We start from the raw sequence: 20,523 nt of genomic DNA, 5'->3' as shown, positions 1-20,523 counted from the left end.
TTAAAAACCAAACAAACAACCCTCCCACAATAAAAAAACCACAAACTGATATTTAAGATTGACACCAACGAGCAAGACTGCAAATTTTCCAGTAATAAGCGCAATTGCCTAAATTTTTTTAATAGGCAACTGAGGGATCAAAGAGACATATTGATTTATGTGAGAGGCTTTCTTCTCTGTTGAACATTAGTCTGTTTCTCGCTGGCTATATTTAAATTATTTTTAGGAAGTTTTTTTCTTTATAGACACATGTTACTGTCATTAAGGAATTGCTTCTTTTGAGAGCCATACGGTGGAGATGCCTTACCTTACATAAGCTGCACTGGTTTTGAGAACGTTGACTTTTAATGCTTAGTAATAAAACAGCATGTGTGCTGTTTGCTCCAGGTTTGTTGGAGTATTACTGGTAAATTACAGGCTTTGTTAAATGCTTTTTCCAGAAAAACGTCACTTAAATATATTTTAGTAAAAGATTGAAAGGGTAGATGGGAAGTCAGGTTTGAAAAATATGTCAGTCAAGGCATTTGTTAAGGAAGTAATGTGTAAAACCTATTTATGACGTTTCTTTAAATTCCTGTTTGTTCTGTTTTCCCATGTTCTAACCTTGTCTGATTTGAGCCTAGATACTTGCCTCACATATTGGCCTCTGAGTAAGTGTCCCAATTATAAGCTAACCTCAGCTGGTGTTTGTTCATACTGAATTTATGTAACATCCAGTTGTTTTGGAAACAATGTATATCTGATAGTTTATCTAACAATATGAATACAATTGAAAATTGAATATATGTGCCTGGTCTTTCCAGTTCCTTGGAGTAAGTTTAGGATCAAATTTTCTACTTCCTGTATTTAAAAAACAAAAAAACCAACCAACCAACCAACCAAACAAACAAACAAAAAAAAAACAAACAAAAAAAACCCAAAACAAAACAAAAAATTACACGATACTGAGAGTCCAATGTCATTACCTGTCAGGGACAATTACATAGCTGACTGCTCTGACTTTATTATGGTAATGATTTCCTTAAAAATAAATACTCTTTATTTGTTTACATACGTTAATTGGTTTGTACAATGTTTATATGTAAGCATGTCTTCCATGCTACAGAGGTAGATAGATGTTACAGCCACAGAGTTGTATGTTAATTTGACTTTCAAAGGCAATAAGCTGAGGCTGTTACCGTTCTAGTTCACCTTGTTAACTTTACCCAAAGAGACAGTGGAAATGTTTCTACCTTTGGTCATTAGCCAGAACAAGAATGATCAGCTGCATTTTGTCGTCTTTCTTACTGGATGCTGATGGGAACAGGGATCCCTTGAAGTGATATAAAGGTTTTAACATGTGGGCTGGGTGTGATGAATGCCAGAACAACGGACACTGAAAGTGATCTGCACAGACAAGCAGCCAGTCTGGATATTTGGTTTTGCCCAAATTTAACGTTTGAGATACCAGTTTTAGCAAGGAAATGGTAGCTCAGTCCTAAAGTTTTCTTAGGCATTGGCCTTCCTGCTAAGCTTGTAAACAAAAATGTAGAATTATTCTGGCTATATTGTTCCTTTGAAATGTGCAAGTATGTTCTCTTCCCTGCTGTGAAGCTATCAAAGTCAATGGGCACCCAGCAGCCATCAAATGGTGAGAGGTCTGTCACTGTTCATTCCAGCTGAATTTTTATTGTATTGCCAATGTTTCTGGGTTTAGAGGTCTTTTAATAAAAGTAAAATACTTCCTTTAATAAGCAATTTCAATTTATAAAGTATTTGAGTATTTTATACAATTGAATGTTTTATAGAAAATTCTGGCATCACTATTGGAAGTGAAAAAAGAGAATGTGCTGTCCCTACCCCTGACAGGCTAATCTAGTAGCCTGAAAGCTTACTAACTGAATTGATTGGGATGAGAATAAGTCTTTAGCAGCTCTGTCAACCTAAAAGGTGATACAAGGCAGAGCAGTTTCCTCAGGTTATTGCTGGGCTGGCTTATTTCTGCTGTTCAACAACGTGTATTCAGCAAAACCCAGGCAAACTGTTCCAAGATCTTAAAAAATGGACCCAACTGTTGCAGAGCTATTCTCCTGTATCTTCACTGACTATAATTATATGAAGGATGAAGGATGTGTCCTGAAACAGGCCTCAGATGGACCTAAACTTGATACCATATTTATGCCACTTCTTTGATTTCAGTTGGTTTTAACTTGCACAAATTCAGTAGGTACCACCTGTATGATCAAACCTAGTAAGTTACATATGCCTTAACTGAAGCTTCCATTTCTTCAATTTGCATCTTCTTTTCATTATATATGTAAGGATATACACTCCACAACCTCCACAAAGGATAAGAACCTCCACAGAGGAAAGGGTTTACATTAGGTCAACTGCAGTGGTCCGTTTCGTGAAAGAAAGCATCTCTTCCAAAAACTGATGCTTTGATAAAATCATCTAGTCTTCTAAGTTCCTTTTTATATACCTGGTACAAAAGGTGATAAGAGTGAGTTGCACTCTACAGTAAAAGATTCTTGTTGTATAAAAGACAATTATTAGAACAAGCAGGAAAGATGGAAACACCAGTTGAAATCTGGTCATGTCACAACTGGTTGTGACAATAAGCCTTATAGCACGTTTTTTCTTTAATGCCTCAGGATTTCTTGCAGCTGCTTTTAATAATTTTGTGTTACGTACTGAAGACGGAACAATGTGTTTGTTGTAGTTTTATCCTTTATACAAGTAGTAAGACAATTTCTGTGAGAGGAAGTATGAACACCTGCAGTTAAAGATTTTACTTGTATCTGTACACTTCAGGTACCAACTCATCCAATTAAAAATAGAGCAGCCCCTACCAACATCTAAATGTGTATGTTTAAGTACTCTGCAACAGATAGAAATGTGATATTTTTAGAAGGTGATTTGCATGGTAGGCAAGCATATAAACAGTACTTATGTTTATTTTAGTGCAAATATAATAGTGCTCATTTAACATAAGGAGTTTAAATTGCATTGAAAAGGAATCAGTGTGAAAGAGTGATTTAGTGAAAGGGCTTTCATTAGATTATTGTAACAGTAAAGGAGTTGTCATTTAATAGAGTTACATCTAAATGTTAATCCTGCCATTTATCCTTGTTTTGCCAGATGTCTACTGTGTACCTAAATGCTTTTGTATTCTTTTTTTTTACAAAAATATTTTTAGGAGGTGTTTCTAAAGAGAAAATGTCTTCAATGAGCAATTCATTAATATTTTTTGGCATTTAATGTGATCTTCCATTGATACAAGCTGGAACTGTTGGTTTATATCATCTGAACAATTGTCTTTAATTTTAAGAGTGCCACTCTGGAATCAGAGTGTTCTTTACTGCAGTTGGCTTACTATAGTGGGAAGCTAATGGCAGCTGTATATTCTGAAGTCTTTGTAGCATAGGCAAGTAATCGCAGTATTTTTCTTCCAACTGGCCTTTCAGTTGCTTTGTTTTTTCTTCCCTTTTTTTGCAATTGCTTTTATAATACATTTCAGTTCCAATGTGCTTTTTGGTACCTTTGATTTAATGTGGAAAGCAACTGTATGGTGGATAGTTGCATTGACTTTGCTTTTCCCTGCTTGGCCTCTCTCCCTCTTTAGCAAGTGTGTTTTGATTTGCATTCATCTCACTTCGTGTTTAGGTATAGTCTTGATTTTGTTGAAATCAACACCATGTTTTGTTCTCATTGTCAGTTCTTGCCTCAAAAAGCAAGTACATATCTTCCTTTTTTTTTTTTTTTTTTTTTTTTTTTTTCCCCCCCAGGTACATGGCTACCTGATACTAGGGATTGGGTGCTCAACAGAAATTCTGGAACAGGATACCATCGGCTGAAATGCTTTAATTCTGTTTCACATTAAGAACCTAGGCAAGTGATCAAGTTTTATATGTTAGGTATATTTGAATGATTTACTGCCTGGCAACAGTTATGTAGTAGCCTACCTTGTATTTACCAGACTGTTCAATGTATTCAAACAGTTGGAAGGAGATTTAGGTAAAAGCATTTGGTCTTTTGCCTTTGTTGTGTATTATTATGGCTCAGTTGATCTGCTGTATCTAAGTTTTGATAACTGGATCTGAGCTCAAAAGTAATTGCATTAGAAACTGTACAGAAAAATAGTGTTTCAAGAAGTTAAAATGAGAACAAGTGATGTGTTTTAATGTCTGTTTGTGTGTAGTGAGTTGGAAGGACATTAGTATGAAAAGTTAATTCCTGTCTCTTGCATCCATCATAAATTAGAGGGAGAAATGGTGGCAACAAGGATGACTAGGGAGTTGAGTGTGGTGAGGAATTTAGCATTCTGAATGTCAAAGCACTGCTTATTCTATTCTTTCTCAGACTCTAAAATGGCTTAAATTTTTTTTCTCAGTCTGTGCCTCTAAAAATGTTAGTGAAAAAGGAGTAATGACACTTTGCATTAATGCCACTCCAGTTGTAGAAGGGTTTGTAATGAAGTTTAAAACTGTAAGGCTTTTAAATATATTGAAGAAAATTAAAATGGAAGTTATTTTTCTGGGTTTAAGTTGAAGAGAGATGAACCTATTGAAGGGAAATGTGCTTCTGAGTCAGACACTGATCATCTCTTGATAGGTGGAATTACTTTTGTTCTGCATATAAGCCACTTAGAATATGTGTTTACAATTATTTCCATCCTGAATGAGTCATAAAGTTAAATTCAGCTGTCTTGATGAAATGTTACCCTAAAAATGCAAGGTAGAGAAAAATATGTAATCATCCTGTTATGCCCTGTTTATTCACTGAAATACTATAAAACAGTTTAATCTGCAGGGATTGGAAAGTATTTAACCATTGAACAAAAGATACCACCATTAAACCCCTCAAGCTAATGCAAATGCTTAGCATATCAGAGCTCAGAATCATCAATATCTCCTCTGTACCAAAGAAACAATATACTTAGAAATAGGGCAGAAAACCCCCTCTTGATTATTGTAATAAGTTAGCTGAGACTCCATTTTCTTCATGTGGGAAAGGACAATTCTTTATTCACATCACTTATTTCATACAGTTTTCACAGACCTCGTGTGCAACACCTGTTGGCTGGTTGTTTTCTTACTACATTTCTTGGTCAGAAGGTGATTTGTGTGTACATGCTAAGATTCAGGTTGTTTACTTTTTTCCTTTATCTGTTTCCTCATGGAACAGATCTTATTGCTTACACAGATGCACTTACTTTGCAACCCAATAATACGTAGTCGTGTTAAAGAACTTTTCATACCAAGATTGTTTTCTAGTGGGAACTTGAAAATTGCCTAATTACGATTAGAAGAGATGACAGGCTAGCTATTAATTTAATAGAGCAGGCCTGATTTTATGAAGCCTTTCTTTTATAGTTCTTCTACCTCTCAGAACACTTGATGTTTGGAAGAATCTGAAAATAAAGATTATAGATTAAAACAAAACAAAACAAAACAAACCACCAAAAAAACCAAAACAAACCAAAACAAAAAAACCCCCAAAGCCTTAGTATACTGAAAACTCTCCATGTTTGGAAAAACCTGGAAATAATGAAGTTAGCTATTCTTATTTGTGATTGTCAGTGCTGCTTTGTTCGTTGTTTTCTCATTTGTTTTTGATACCTTGGTTTACAAATTCACCTTTTCTGATAGAAATGTGCAAAGACAGGTGCACATGTGTACCTGGTGAAAATGTTCAAGAAAAACTTTGAAAGAATAGTAAAGTACTCTGTAACTAAAAAAAATTTATTCTGGGCTTGCTACCTGGATGAGATGGTAAATAAAACAAATTTTTTGAGAAAAAACCCTCATCAGCGCAACTATACCACATGTCCACCATGCTTTGTTCTAATGACATGTATATAAGGATCTTAAAATTTCAGTTTTAATTCTACTGCAGCGTAATTAATGGAATACTTGTGTGTGAGGAAAGGCAGAACTTTGTAAGACTAGTCTTCTGCCATCCTGAAGAGACATGTAATGAACAAGTAATGGTGTAATACAATTACTTAGTAATTTTTTAATTTCAAGTTTTGCACCTGCTTTCACATATTTTAGGACACATGGTAAAGACTGAATTGGAAATAAGACTGTCTTTAAAAAACAGTAGAAGTAATTGATAGTGTGCTCTTTTTTAGAAACTCAGAATTTCGTGTTTACAACTTACATACTCAAAGCATAAGCAGAAGGCAGTTATTTTAGCCTTCAATTTTCACTAGTTTTTGTAACTATGTAGGAATTTGTGGAGCACACGGATTCTTACCCATATTCCTCAGTATTTCTGAAGGATCATAACTGGAGTCCCAATCATAAGGACTGGGACTCCAGTTTCATGCAGCTGGAGACTTCTGTCTGTGGGTTGGTTACCTCTGTCTGTGGGTTGGTTTAGGGTATTCTTTTTGATTGAGGTGGTAGTTAACCTATTTGTTGTTAAACAGTATGTGATCAAGTTTGCTGCATTATTTTATGCAGCTCTGTTCTGTTAAGAGCCAACCTGCAGTGAATTCTTTCTAAAAAACATGGATTCAGAATGTATCCATTACTGATAAGTACATTGCCTCATTCTCATTAGCCAGCAAGCAGAACTGGAAAAAAACTGTCACAAAGTTTATCACTTTCGAGAGGCAGAAGCTTTTTTCTGGCGTCTCCCCACAATCACTGTTTGCAAGTAGAGCATAATTGCTGATGTATGTGGGGCTTTCCATTTTAGCTACTCGGTGCACTTATATGTGGAATTTAAATTTACAGTCACAGAGCTCTCCTTTATTTCTTCTGTTATGCCTTGGTCCCTCATTTTGCACCTGCAGTGATTTTGTGCAAATTGTGTACTGTGATATTACAGTGCAAAGAGGAAAATGTCTGCAAATTTTGAAATCCAAAGAGAGTCCCATCTGCAAGTCAGACTGCACATCCATATTTGTGTTACATGGGACATTTATTCCAGGATTTATTAAAACTGGAGTCTTGGTTGGAGCTTTAGCTTAGCTCTTTATGTTTATTCCTACTAATTCAGCAGTAAGGATTTCCAGTGTAGATGCCCTTTATAATGGCCTATCTCTGTGAGAGCTCAAATAAATTGTCTTGAAGTGAAGCTGGAAAAATTACATTCAGGAAGAAGAAGCTTAAAATTTTTGATTTCTGTTGATAGTTTTGTCTTGACTGTTGAAAATTCTATTTAAGCAAATGGTTTGTTTCCAAATAATACATGGATAGCCAAATAAAAACAGTCTTGATTTTTGCTTTTTTTTTTTTGCCCAGAATCTCTGTAGAAACTTACTAGACTACCTCAAATTTATTACTTAGTCTACTGAAAGCATTGTATACCATCCAAATGTTGTAGCAGCTACTGTAGCTTTCTTTGAGATTCCTCTTCAAAAAAGTAATTTATTCTGTTCTAAAAAGAATAATAACAGAAGTTGATTTATCCCTAATGAATAATTATAAAGTATTTCTGTCAAGCACTTGTTAGATTAATATTCTCATAGTGTAGACATTCTTATTTAGGTAGAGCATAGATGTGTGTATCTGTTTGTGAAAACTGATGAACAGGTAATATTAACTTTTTCTCTCTGTAAATAATTTGCTGCCTCCTTTAAATCTTCAATTTGAATCTTTTTCTAAGGACCGAGTTTTTGGAAGTTGTTTTTTTTTTTTCAAAACCCCAATGTGATTTTAAGCTACAAGATGTCTATGTCTCCTGCCTACTTCCCACATTTTCTCTCTCTCTTTTGTTTTGTTTGTTTGTTTGGTGGGGGTTTTTTTGGTGTGTTTTTTTTCGTTGTTTGTTTGTTTGTTTGTTGGGTTTTTTGGGGGTTTTTTCGTTCTCTCTCTGGAGGCCTATGTCACATCATTGTAGCAAACAATTCTTAGTTTATTCCCTTTGTGATTTTTTATTCTAGCCCTGTGGAAGCACCAAGCATTAGACATTCCCGGCATGTCAGTGTAGAGCAATCTAATCCTTTCATTCCCCTTTTCTTGTTTCAATGTGGTGCAGAACATACACTGGTGTGCACACAAAGCCTTGCTCATAGAAAATGGCCCATGACGGTTCACTCTATTTCTGTCACAGGCAGCAGCTGGCACCTGTATAAGGTCACCTGCAGGTTAAGCATTCATTTTTTCTACTATTAGGGTGCTTTGTAAGACACCTAAATAGCTGGTCTAAGATAAGATGGTCTGGCCATCTGTAATCTCTTTCTGTTGAATGACTTTGTCTTGCAGATGCTTGCTTGCTACTTTCATTTCCTCCTATTTCCTGTAAAGATGGTGTGAGAATGCAAAGACCTTCTTTGTAACTAAGGGGTTATAGTGTAGGCAAAACCTAAGAACTTTTAGACACAGGTTACCAATGTTTCCTGTGGTATGCTGAGACTTACTTCATCTGAAGAGCTCAAGTTCCAAAGTTTTGCTCTTGGAGGAAAAGGAATGTTTCCCCCCGCCTTGGCTTCCTTCAGGTATCTCTTTCCCATGAAGGTGGCAAACGACTGTAGTAACAGGGAACTCCGCTAAGGTTCATGGCAGCAGGTGAGATACATCTAAGGTTTTTGAGCCTTAGACATGAACTTTCTTGGATCAAGGTAGAGTAAAGAGCTTGTTGTGGGACAAGTCCCAAAAGAGTGAAGGAGTTTGAGTAGAAGCAGAAAGTAATTTTGGATAGCCCATGGAACACACTGGTCTGTTGTAATCCTTATGGAGGGGTGAATTTCTTTTATTTCCAGCATATCTCTCAGAATGCAAAGTTTGCCGAGAAGCAGTTTACTGAGCAGTAATTTGATGGATTTTTTTGACAAGCCTTTCTGTGATTTGTGTTGCTAACAACCCATCTCCTTTGCTGTGAGCCACTCATAAGAATTCAGGGAATGTGATGTAGGACTGGTACAACAAATGTAGCCAACATATGCTACTCTTTGCAGCTTGGAAACCGCAGCAGGACTCTGCAAGATACAGATCACTGTATGTAACAACATGGATAAGGGCTGCAGCTGAAGGTGGAAAAAAGTTCTGCACTTCAATCCCTACCTCTTCTCTCTTATTTTGTTCTACTACTTTTGCTTCTTTACCTGTTTCTTCCTACACTTACATCAGATTCTGCCTTTGTCTTATCATAATCCTGGTGGTATTCATAGAGGGGATTCATGGAGGGGTTAGTTTATCTGCTGAATTATTTGGCAGGTTTGCTGCTGGGAGCTGCCTTATCTCTTTTAGCCTCATCAGTGTCAGGCAAATTGTCTTGCCATATAGCAACTACCATAAATCTTGTTTGATCTCTTCCCACAAGCGTGGAGCTGTCTTAAGCAGTTGTGGGGGCAATTCCAGATGTCCTTGATGAAAACAACGGTAGCTGCCCAGTAGATTACAGCAACTGAGAGACGGAAGATTGCAGTATAATATAAACTTTTAAAACAGTAAAATTTATACAGGGTATGTCACTTGGGTAGCATCTTCTTACTACTGGCGGAATTGGACAGGTTATGGAACAGATTTCAACCATTTGTAAGGAACATGTGAACTGAAACATTAATTTAATATATAGCTGCAATCTGGCAACAGTGACACAGTGAACTTTCTAGTCATCTGTTCTCTAAAGAACATAAATCATAAACCATCACTTTTCCCCTGAAACTTCAACTAATGCTCATTTTCACATTGTACTCCATAACTTTGAGAGGCAGCAAGAGAAGTCACACAGGCATGTGAGATTTATCTCATCTAGCAGAACAGGGGAGAGAGAGAAATAGGGAAGGAATAAAAGATGGGATGCTTTTGTGAAGAAGTTCTATTTAGCTTCTGTGGCACCTTCCTGATTGTCATGGAGGTACACAAAAGCAGTAACATTCCCCCTTCTGTTCCCCAAGCCCCTCTCACTCGGGGGTGCCTGGGTTTGCTTTGCCCAAAGGATCACTAAAAGGTATCCAGTAGGAAAATCATTTCCACAAGAGGAATGTCAAAGACACTCAGTCCCGGGAAAGTGACCTTGTCTGGCATCCCAGCCAGGATGGGTTTCCTCTCACAGACCCACTACTCCCAGGAAAAACCACACTCTGGGTGGGTTTCTGGCAGGGTGTATATAACCTGGTCAGACTGAAGCTTGTCATGCATGGTAACAGTCAAGAAACTTCTCTGAGACTCTCTGTGTCTGTGTCTGTGTGTTCCTGCCACTAAAAAAGGTTCGCATGAAGGGGAATTTAATGGGAGCACATAAGTGAGTTTAATGAGTTAGCTTAAAAGGAATTTTGTAATTGACACTGAAATTGGTTAATTTTATTCATTGGATTTAGAAAACTCCTGTTGATATTATAGGTGATGCTTTTCTTAGTTTGCATTTTGAGTGAATGTAAGGCTGTGGAAAGTACTTCCTTTAGGCAGAGATACTCTAAGTGGGTCAAGAATGGTGTGGGGTGTATCAGCAACTTCACCCTGGGAGTGTCACCTTCAGACACAGGCAAGTAGCTGCCCAGTGATGTCCTTTCAGCTTTGCTTTTAGAGATAGTAAGGATGATGAATCAAATTAGATCATCATCCAGAAATTCCACTCCACAGTAGTAGAAACCTGCAGGTTCATTACTTTCTTCAGTTAACTGTCGGGAGAGAGGTTTTGGCATGCAAGCAGTTCATGCCTGTGTTGCCTGCTTTTCAGTTATGTGGCCTATCTTATTCTGCTGCCTTGAAATTTTAGAAGTATTTTATATATATTTTAGCATATTTTATCTGATAATGAAAGAAATCTATATTGAATTTCTTTGACTAAATTTTAAACAGTGAATTGAAAGGTGTTTTCTACAAAATCTCTTTGAGTATCTATGCATACATCTCGTTTAGATTTTTGTGAATGAATTCACCATCTGCTTTTCCTCAGGACCCAGGGGTTTTTTCAGTGAGAATATTGACAGAAGCATATCTGTGGGAAAGGGTTTGATCCCAGCAGGGCTTAAGTGATAAGCATAGTTAAATATGTGAGCGCACATTTGAAATGTCTGAAGTTCAGTCAATACATAACTTACTTTCCGTGTTCACGTTTCCCTCATTGAGTTTTTGAGAAGGTGTATCCTTGTGTTCGTTGGAAATTTTTTTTATCTTTGTAGCATTACGTAGGATGCATTGATCTTGTCTTAAAGCACCTGCAGTTCATGTAATACAATGAATGGTAAAATACATCTCCTTGTAATGGTTACCTTCTCAGATTATTATGAGAAGGGTAATTTTGTGGAGTATCTCTGAAAAACACTTCTTTTCCCCTGAGCAGTGAAGTTTAATGATTGGAAATTGATGCTGAGAGGAATTCTAAAAGTAGCTGAACTGCTGCTCCAATTTTTCTGGGTTAGCTGGGCAAAGCAAAGTGTTAATGTCCTTTTCCATTTTCTTTTTTTCAGCCAATGTATCCTGAAACTGCAGCAGTAAACCCAGGGGTAGTCAGGCAAATGTCCTTTCTGCTCTCCCCATGTGGTTACGTAAATGCTCTCCCCGTAGGGTTGCACTGGTGAACAATCTTTAGTTTGTAGGTCAGGATTATTTGGTGATATGTGCTTGGTTATCACTGCCCTAGAGTCACTCATTGAAGAGCCACTTACTGAGTGTGCAGTTCTAGTGCACACTCATTGTTGACTCTGGGGATTTTGCATTTTTGTCTTGAATAATGTTTTCACAGATTTCAGTAAATATTCTGAGTTGGAAGGGACTCACAATGATCATCAAGTCCAACTCAAGTGAATGGCCTCTATTGGAATTGAACCTGTGATTGAGCCTGTGACTTTGGTGTTACTCAGCGCCATGCTCTAAACAGCTTTTTTATAGCAATCCATCTATCCTCTGGCAGTTCCTCTCTATTCCAGGCTCCCTATTTTCATTATACCTGAGTCAATGCCAGTGTTTCTATATCCTGCTGCATTAATTTTTATGGGATATATAATGAAACTTTCTTTGGGTGGAAGAGTTGAGGTGGTTCCACTGTAAAATGTTTAAGAGAGGTCAGAGTTGAACTTTGCTTCTAGGTATTGCATAGAAAGTGTTTTGTATTTCACTTCCTATTGTTTCATTATTATGGTTGCTCAGCTAATTTGAAGCAAGCGATTGCTTTGAAATGTTTCTTTTGCCAGCAGATCTTCATCTGAAGTGAACCAACAATTTGTATAAATTTTAAAACTCTTCATCATCCATGCTCTGCAAATGACTTAGATATTTGTCTTTGATATCATAACATTTTTTTTGTCTCGTTCACCCTTAGAACTGCTCAGTTTTCTGTACCACGTGAAGCTGGATAGATTCAGGAATTGTTCTGCTTCACTTAAAAATCTCAAAAAGGCAAAGTTTTGGGGGAGTAATCCCAAGTGTTATTTTTATTATGGATTTGGAAAATCTCATAATTTGTATTAAACTTTTGGCAGTGCAACCTTTGGCAAAGTGGTTCCTTAGTATGGATTTGTAGAACTGTGTGCAGCCTCAAGGAAAAGTATAGCTGTGGCAACACAGGGCTAATGTGTTGGTATAGGACTGTGTTGATACAATTCAGGAACTGGAAACAAAATGTTAATTTGGGTATTCTTCTAATGGATCTGCACAGTGCACAATGAAATGTTAAATAATTGGATTAAAAGAAAAAGCAGCCCCAAGGCTGAAAATTTGTAAACATTCTGAGATGTTATTAAAAAGTCCTCCTCCAGAATTAAAAAAAAAAAAAAAAAAAAAAAAAAGGAATTAAATCTACAGGCTACACTGATTCTGAAATTGATATGCAGCATCTGAAGGTAGCCAAGGGACAGGGTATTATGTATGTGATGAGGTTAAATGAGGCACAGCAGTAATGTGACAGAATTATACAATATTTCATATATGTGATGGACAAGAATAGTCCAGTTTATGTTGAAGCCCAATAATATGGCATAATGGATGTAACTTGCAGTAAGCAGATTAACCTTAAGTAGTATGCAATGCTTGTGATAGCTTAAAGATGATTCTAACAGGTAGTAAGAAATAAATTATTTTCTGAAATAAAAAGCGAGATGTGCACTGCAGCAGCAAATTTCTGATAAGATGGAAACGTCATAAATCATTATGGTGCTAGAGAAAATGCTCAAGAATAGATTATAAATATTACTGTAAATAGTAGTAGTAGTAGTCATAGTTGTAGTAGCAGTACTGAATTATGATAGTTGTTTGGCTGCACTGCTTCCAAAAAGTGACATACTCAGTGTTCCAGTGTTAGGGAGTCTCTCCATGCTGTATACTTCACTCAATCAGGCATTTGCATGGCTTGATTTGTTTCAGATGTTCTCTGTTGTGCATATGAGAGTAATTTATTTTGGCAGCTGGAAAATACACTGAAATCTGTGGTGTACATTGATTTGTAATTTTCTATTTTCTCACATGCTGATGGCATTTAAAGACTTTGAATTGTTCACAGCAGTAGATGTTTATTCTAGGGGAATTATAATAACATTCTTACACACTCAGTTGGATCTCGTTAGTGCACCCTATTGCTTTTGGTATGTGTTTGAATAAATGGATAGATATGGACAACATAGACTTGTGCAAACTCATAATTACTGCGCTACGTGAGACGTTTTAAACAATATTGTCTCAAAAACCCATTGTCAGGCACTGCAGGGAATAAAGATAAAACTGCAACACAAAAGAGACTGCTTTTGGCCAGCAGGAAAAAGGTGCATTTGTAGAAAACAAAAAAACTGCATCAGAGTTAGGGGGATGACTCAATGAAAATACAGTCATCTGTCAGCCAAAAATCACAGCTCTAAAGGAGATAATCTAATAATGTCTCTTATGCAGTCATTGTGTTTCAGAATGTGACTGCGTAGTGCATCTTTCTCAGTTTACTTTGTAATCTTTTCCCTGTCTGGCAAAATCTAGAGAGGGGAAGAAGAATTGCTTTCTTGTTTTATATTAATAATATCCCATTTCCACTGTCTGGACAGCTTTATTTACCTAGGTAGCTGTGTTTAGTCATGTTTACCTCTAAAAGCATAGGGAATATGCTGTTACATCACACATTGAGTACAGATGATTATTTTGCCACTTCCTGAGGTATATCTCTGTTCTGGGATCCACAGGACAAAACCACCCCTTTAAGAGGAATGATGAAGCTGGAGGTGACTGGAAATTGTTTTATAAAAGCTGATCTGAAGTTAACTCCAAGAAAGTAGTTATAAGCATGGTTCAAGGCTGTGATAACTGCAGTGTTTACATCCAGTCACCCTATCAAGTGACCAGGCTCTGTTGTAAGCTAACTTTTCCTGTGTCACTGTGCTTCTGATGCTCATGCCTTCAAGATGTTATGGAGTCCTCACAGAAAATACTTGAGTTATCCTGAATCTTTAAAATAAGTAGCTTTGTAAGGAGTAGTTGAGGGTGATGGTTGTCACGTCTTAAAATTTGCCATTTTCTGAAATGTCAAGACAGAATTTTATCTTGCAGGGTTTCATTTAACATTTTTCAACCCTACCTTTTTGTTTTTGCAAGGTACTGCTTTACACTAAAATGGCTAACATAATTGCTCCTTTGCCTATCCAAAAAAAAAAAAAAAAAGCCGTTGTCATGCAGGTGCTTTTGACATTTTAAAAATATAGGTGGTCAGAATGAAAAAATACTTTGATGTAAGTAGATCAACTTAATTTAACCTGTTCAGCTATTCAATTCTGCCTTGTTAAGATAAATAGATTCTGAGAAGTCTGACTTGGAGGAGAAAAAAAAAGATATTGATGTCTAGTACAATGTACATGACATCAGTGCAACTAATCTTTTCTTGGCGCTTGTATTTGTCACCCTCTATTTGCATTGGCAACAATTCTCTCCAATTAAAATGAGTATTTTAGCATGGGCAAAGAAAAAAACATCTTTGTATTGAGGTAGATTTCTCATAGTGCTTAATACCTTGTGGTTTTAGAACCTAATTGCAGGAGTTGTGCAGTGACAGGCAGATGACATGTATTTTTCTGTTTGTCATTCTTATGTTATGATAGTTGAGGAAAAAGAGTGAACTTGTGGAAATGTTTGTTGATAAGAGGTACATATTTTAGTCCAGTATTTTGTGCAGAGCCTTTTAGAATGTAAATATATTAAAAGTAGCTGCAATGATTAAAAGTAGTTCTTCCTCTTTATGGCAATTACTCACCTTTTCAGAATGACTTCTATGACTTTCACCTCAGCATTAATACTTTAGCTGGAGGATATTTTATACTACATTTCCCAGAACACTTATGTGGGTCACATCTGAATATTCTCCAAATAAATGATAATCCCTCATTTTGATGCCAGATTGATGGCTTACGACTTTCTCATGTAGTGTCATGATCAATTCTTCTACAAAGTGCCTTGTTGTATAAAGCTGCATAATAATGTATAAAATTGTGTATTATTTATTATTTCCATCCTGAGGCTCTATTATTTCATTAGCTCTTTGACCTTTCCTGTCAGATCTTATTGTTTAAGCAGAATATTTCTGCAGAATTAGAATTTTGATCTCAATATTGATATGTGTTCCTACATTATCCTATTTTTATGCAAATGGAGTTTCTTTAGTGTTTTTAGTAGGAACTACTTTTTTTTTCAGTTCTTTCAATTTCTGGTACTATTCCCTTGCTCACACCACTGAGACTGACAGAAGCTTTGATGTTTAACAAATAAAAGTTCTTGATAAGCAAGGAGTGAAGGTCTGCTTAAAGTTTGTCTTTAACAAAACAAGCAAAATAAAATTGTTGTAGTTTAGGACTTAAAATCTTCTAGCACAAACCAGTATTTTAGTCTCAAAAATGCTGTGCTAATTCTAGAAGTTTTGATTTCTGAGCAGATTCATAATTTAGGCATCATGACTTTTTCCTTCAATAATTCTTAGTTTATACTAAAAATACAGTAATTTGTGTATAAATGTTTTAAGGTGGCACTGGTATATCGTTACTTAGGACAATGTAGATTATGTTGATAATATAGTAGTCTCAGTGTGTCAGGGAAATGAAGTGCTAGGCCACTGTATTCTTGAGTTCTTGTACTGCACAAAAGTACTGATGTTACACATGCTAAATTGTCCTTCAGACTGAAATTACAGCCATGATCTGCACAGTTCATTGGATAGTGCTTGTCTGTGTTGTATTTTAATCTGTAGTCACTTCTGGGAGTATTTGAAAGCTTTAAGCTGGACCTGAGGTTCACTGGAGACCCAGTCTTTGGCAAAAGAAAAAAAGCTGTACTGCAACCAGGCTCTGCAGTGCCATAGTATTTGCACATTCCTATTGAATCAGATTCTATAAACATCTGAGTCCAGTCACAGCTGATAATATAGAAGCTACAGTTGCTTACTTTGGTCTTATCAGATATAGCTCATTAACAAAGTTGGAGTGGGAAATAAACACCAAGTATCCTCAAGAAAATACTAAACTTTACTCTGAGGAAAGTGGAACGAATTTTGATTTTTAAATGAGAATATTAGCAGAGCTAGACTTTCTTACAGACTTCCTGTTTTCTATAAAGTTTTGCTCAAAGCAATATACTGTAGCTGCTATTTAACTATTTGTTACTTTGACTATAATCTCTCATACTTTATAATGTGAGTATGACAAGCTTTGTCTTTTCTTTGGTGATCACAGAATGAACTTCATTGCAAAAAGGCATTTGAGATCATCAGATCCAACCTAAGACCTGACACCTCCTGATCAACTAAACCATGGCACTGAGTGCCGTGTCCAGTCTTGTTCTAAATGTGTCCAGGGATGGTGACTCCACCACCTCCTAGGGTAGATGATTCCAGTGCCCAATTACTCTTTCACTGAGGAATTTTTTTCCTGATGTCCAATCTAAACTTCCCGTGGGTAAGCTTCCCACAGCTTAAGGCTGTGTCCTCTCGTTCTGTCAGCTGTTGCCTGTGAGAAGAGACCAACCCCCACCTGATTACAGCCACCTTTCAGGGAGTTGTACAGAGTGATAAGGTCATCTCTGAATCTCCTTTTCTCCAGGCTAAACACCCCCAGCTCCCTCAGTCGTTCCTCACAGGGTTTGTGTTCCAAGCCCCTCACCAGCCTCGTTGCCTCCTCTGGACACTTTCAAGCATCTCAACGTCCTTCCTAAACTGAGGGGCCAGAACTGGACACAGCACTCAAGGTGTGGCCTCACCAGTGCCGAGTACAGTGAAAGAATGACCTCCCTGCTCCTGCTGGCCACACTATTCCTGATCCAGGCCAGGATGCCATTGGCCTTCCTGGCCACCAGGGCACACTGCTGCTCATGTTCAGCTGCTATCACTAGTACCCCCAGGTCCCTTTCCTCCTGGGCACTATCCAGTCACGCTGTCCCAGTGTAGCACTGCAGGGGTTGTTGTGGCCAAAGTGCAGGACTCGGCACTTGGACTTGTTAAACTTAATTTTACTGGACTCTGCACATCTCTCCAGCCTGTCCAGGTCCCTTTACAAGAGCCCTCTTGCCCTCCAACAGATTGACACATGCTCTCAGCTTGGTGTCATCTGCAAATTTACTGATGGTGGACTCAATCCTCTTATCCAGGTCATCAGTGAAGATATTAAACAGAACTGGCCCCAGCACAGACCCCTGAGGAACACCCCTGGTGACTGTCCCCAGCTGGATGCAGCACCATTCACCACCACTCTCTGGGCCCGGCCCTCCAGCCAGTTCTTAACCCAGCAAAGAGTGCTCCTGTCCAAGCTGTGGGCTGCCAGCTTTTCTAGGAGTATGCTGTGGGAGACAGCGTCAAAGGATTTGCTTGAGTCCAGGTAGACAACATCCACAGCCTTTCCCACATCCAGACCACCTGGTCATAAAAGGAGATCAGGTTGGTTAAAGCATGATATCCCCCTCCTAAATCCATGCTGGCTGAGTCTGATTCCCTCGGTGTCAGAGACTGAAATAGTTCATGCCTTAAACATTGGTAGAAAATTTTGCTCATTATAGCAAAAACTGTATAAAGAATCTACAACCACAGAAACCTCCTTGAAGAACTTTGGACTGTAAGTCAAACTATTGAGATTAGATGAAGAGTTTTCTCTTCATCTCAGGCTTGGGGAGAAATGAACATGGCTGAGGGAAAGGAATGCATCTGCAAGAGAGCCAAATGCAACAGAAACTCTCTCCTGTCTGGTTTAGGGTGGGGGAAACCGCAGCCCACAAAAGGCAGGTTTACACTGCCTCCCCCTGAAACAGGCATGGGGGGAAGAGGTTGCGGGTGTAACTTCTGGTTAGAGTCAATGACCCATCCTCCCTTACTGTAAAACCCCCACCCCAGGAAGGCCACATCCATGGGACATTCATGTGAGAAGCAGCTGAGGGGGTATCATGATCCATCAGAGGCCCCCCAAAGCTTTCCCCAGAATCATTCCTGAAGCCTTGTGCCACAGAACTGCGTGTGATACAACAAACTCAGAGTCTGTTGTAAGAGACAATGACAAACTCCCCCTTCCCAGCGTGGTGCCTGGGTTTTCCTACCTGGCCTGAGTGTATATATACCCATCTAATTCTATGCTTCTTGGGGGGATCTTCACCAAGGGGAAGACCATCTGGAGAGGATTAATGGAAAATCGTTGGATCTACAGAGTGGTGATATTTTCCTTATTCTGTCTTTGTCACTCTCTTTCTATCCCGCCCCCCCCCCCCCCACCTCTTTTCTATTTTTTTTCTCTTGCTTTTTCTCTCTCTCTCTCATATTTCCTATTAAATAAAATCCATACTATTGTCACTGGCATATGGTCTCATTTTCACCTTAATTTGGGCAGAGGCATTTCTAATAACTTTAATAATTGGCACATGACACCTGGCCATCCTGTAGGTGCCATGTGATGGCACTCAAGATGATCTGTTCCATAATCTTCCTGGGCACCGAGGTCAGGCCGACAAGTGTGTAGTTTCCTGGATCCTCCTTCTGGCCCTTCTTGTGGATGGGTGTCACACTGGCCAGCTTCTGGTCATCTGGGTCCTCCCTGGTGAGCCAGGACTGATGATAAATGATGGAAAGAGGCTTTGCCAGCTCATCTGCCAGCTCCCTCATCACCCTAGGATAGATCCCATCTGGCCCCCTAGATTCATGAACACTCAAGCAGCTCAGCAGTTCTCTGACTGCCTTCTCCTGGGTAACAGGGGAACTGTTCTGCTCCCTGACATCATCTACCGGCCGAGGTGGACACCTGTCCTGGGGACAACCTGCCTCTGTTGAAAATTGAGGCAAAGAAGGTGTTAAGTACCTCTTCCTTTTCCTCATCTTTGGTTACTAAATTCCCTCCTGCATCTAATAGAGAATGGAGGTTGTCCTTGCTCTTCCTTTTTTCATTAATGTATTTAAAATAATATTTTTTTATTGTCCTTCACAGAAGTGGCCAGGCTGAGTTCTAACTGGGCTTTTGCCTCTCTTTTTTCCTATGTGACCTAGCAACTCTCTTAAGCATTTCCTGAGATACCTGACCCTCCTTCCAAAGGTGATACACCCTCTTTCTTTTCCTTAGTTCCTTCAAAAGCTCCTTGCCCATCCAGGCCAGTTGGTTCCTCATTGGTTCATCTTTCACCTCATAGGAACAGTCTGTTCCTGTGCCTTCAAGATTTCTGTTTTGAAGCACACCCATCTCTTCTGGAGTCCTTTGTTTTTAAGGGCTACTTCCCAAGGTACTCTCCAAATAAGTCTCTTGAACAGGCCAAAGTCTGCCCTCCAGAAGTCCAGTGTCTAAGTTTTATTGATGCCCCTCCTTGTTTCACCATATATTGAATGTTCTAGAATTTCATGATTCCTGTGCCCCAGATGGCCTCCAACCACCACATGTCCCACCAGTCCATCTCTGTTTGTAAACAGCAGGTCTGGTGCAGTCCCTCCCGGCAGGCTCGCTCACCAACTGTGACAAGAAGGTCTCCTCCACACACTCTAAGAACCGCCTGGACTGCCTCTTCTCTCTGTGTTGGGTTCCCAGCAGCTATTTGGCAGGTTAAGGTCACCTACAAGAATAAGGTGATCTTGAATCATCCTCCAGCTGTTTGTAGAATAAGTCATCCACCTCTTCATCATGGTTGGGTGGTCTGTAACAGATTCCCACCAGGATGTCAGCCTTGTTGGCCTTCCCCTTAATTCTTACCCATAGGCACTTGACCTCATCATCATTAATCTTAATTTTCATGGCATTGAGAGCTTCCCTAATAAAAAGAGCCACCCCTCCACCTCTTCCCCTCTCCTGTCTCTTCTGAAGAGCTTGCAGCCATCCAGTGCAGCACTCCAGTTATGTGAGTTGTCCCACCCCGTTCCTGTGATGATGACTGTGTCATAGCTTTCTTGCTGTACCATGGCTTCCAGCTCTTTTTCTTTGTTACCCACACTGCATGCATTAGTGTACATGCACTTCAGCTGGGCTGCTGATTTCACCCCTGCCTCTGGCTTACCACCCTTGGGCTTGTTTCTGGAGAACCTAGTTGCATATCCTTCCCCCTTTGAACCTTGTTTAAAGTCCTCTCTTAAACCTAAATTAAACCTGTCCTTCCAATTCTTGGGCTAGAATCCTTTTGCCCTGGATAGATAGCTAGCTAGCTAGATAGCTAGCTAGCTAGATAGATAGATGGAGCC

This window comes from Zosterops lateralis (assembly GCF_965231275.1).
Source record: "Zosterops lateralis genome assembly, contig: HAP1_HAP1_SCAFFOLD_52, whole genome shotgun sequence".
Lineage (NCBI taxonomy): Eukaryota > Metazoa > Chordata > Aves > Passeriformes > Zosteropidae > Zosterops > Zosterops lateralis.
This window is presented reverse-complemented; position numbering follows the sequence as displayed.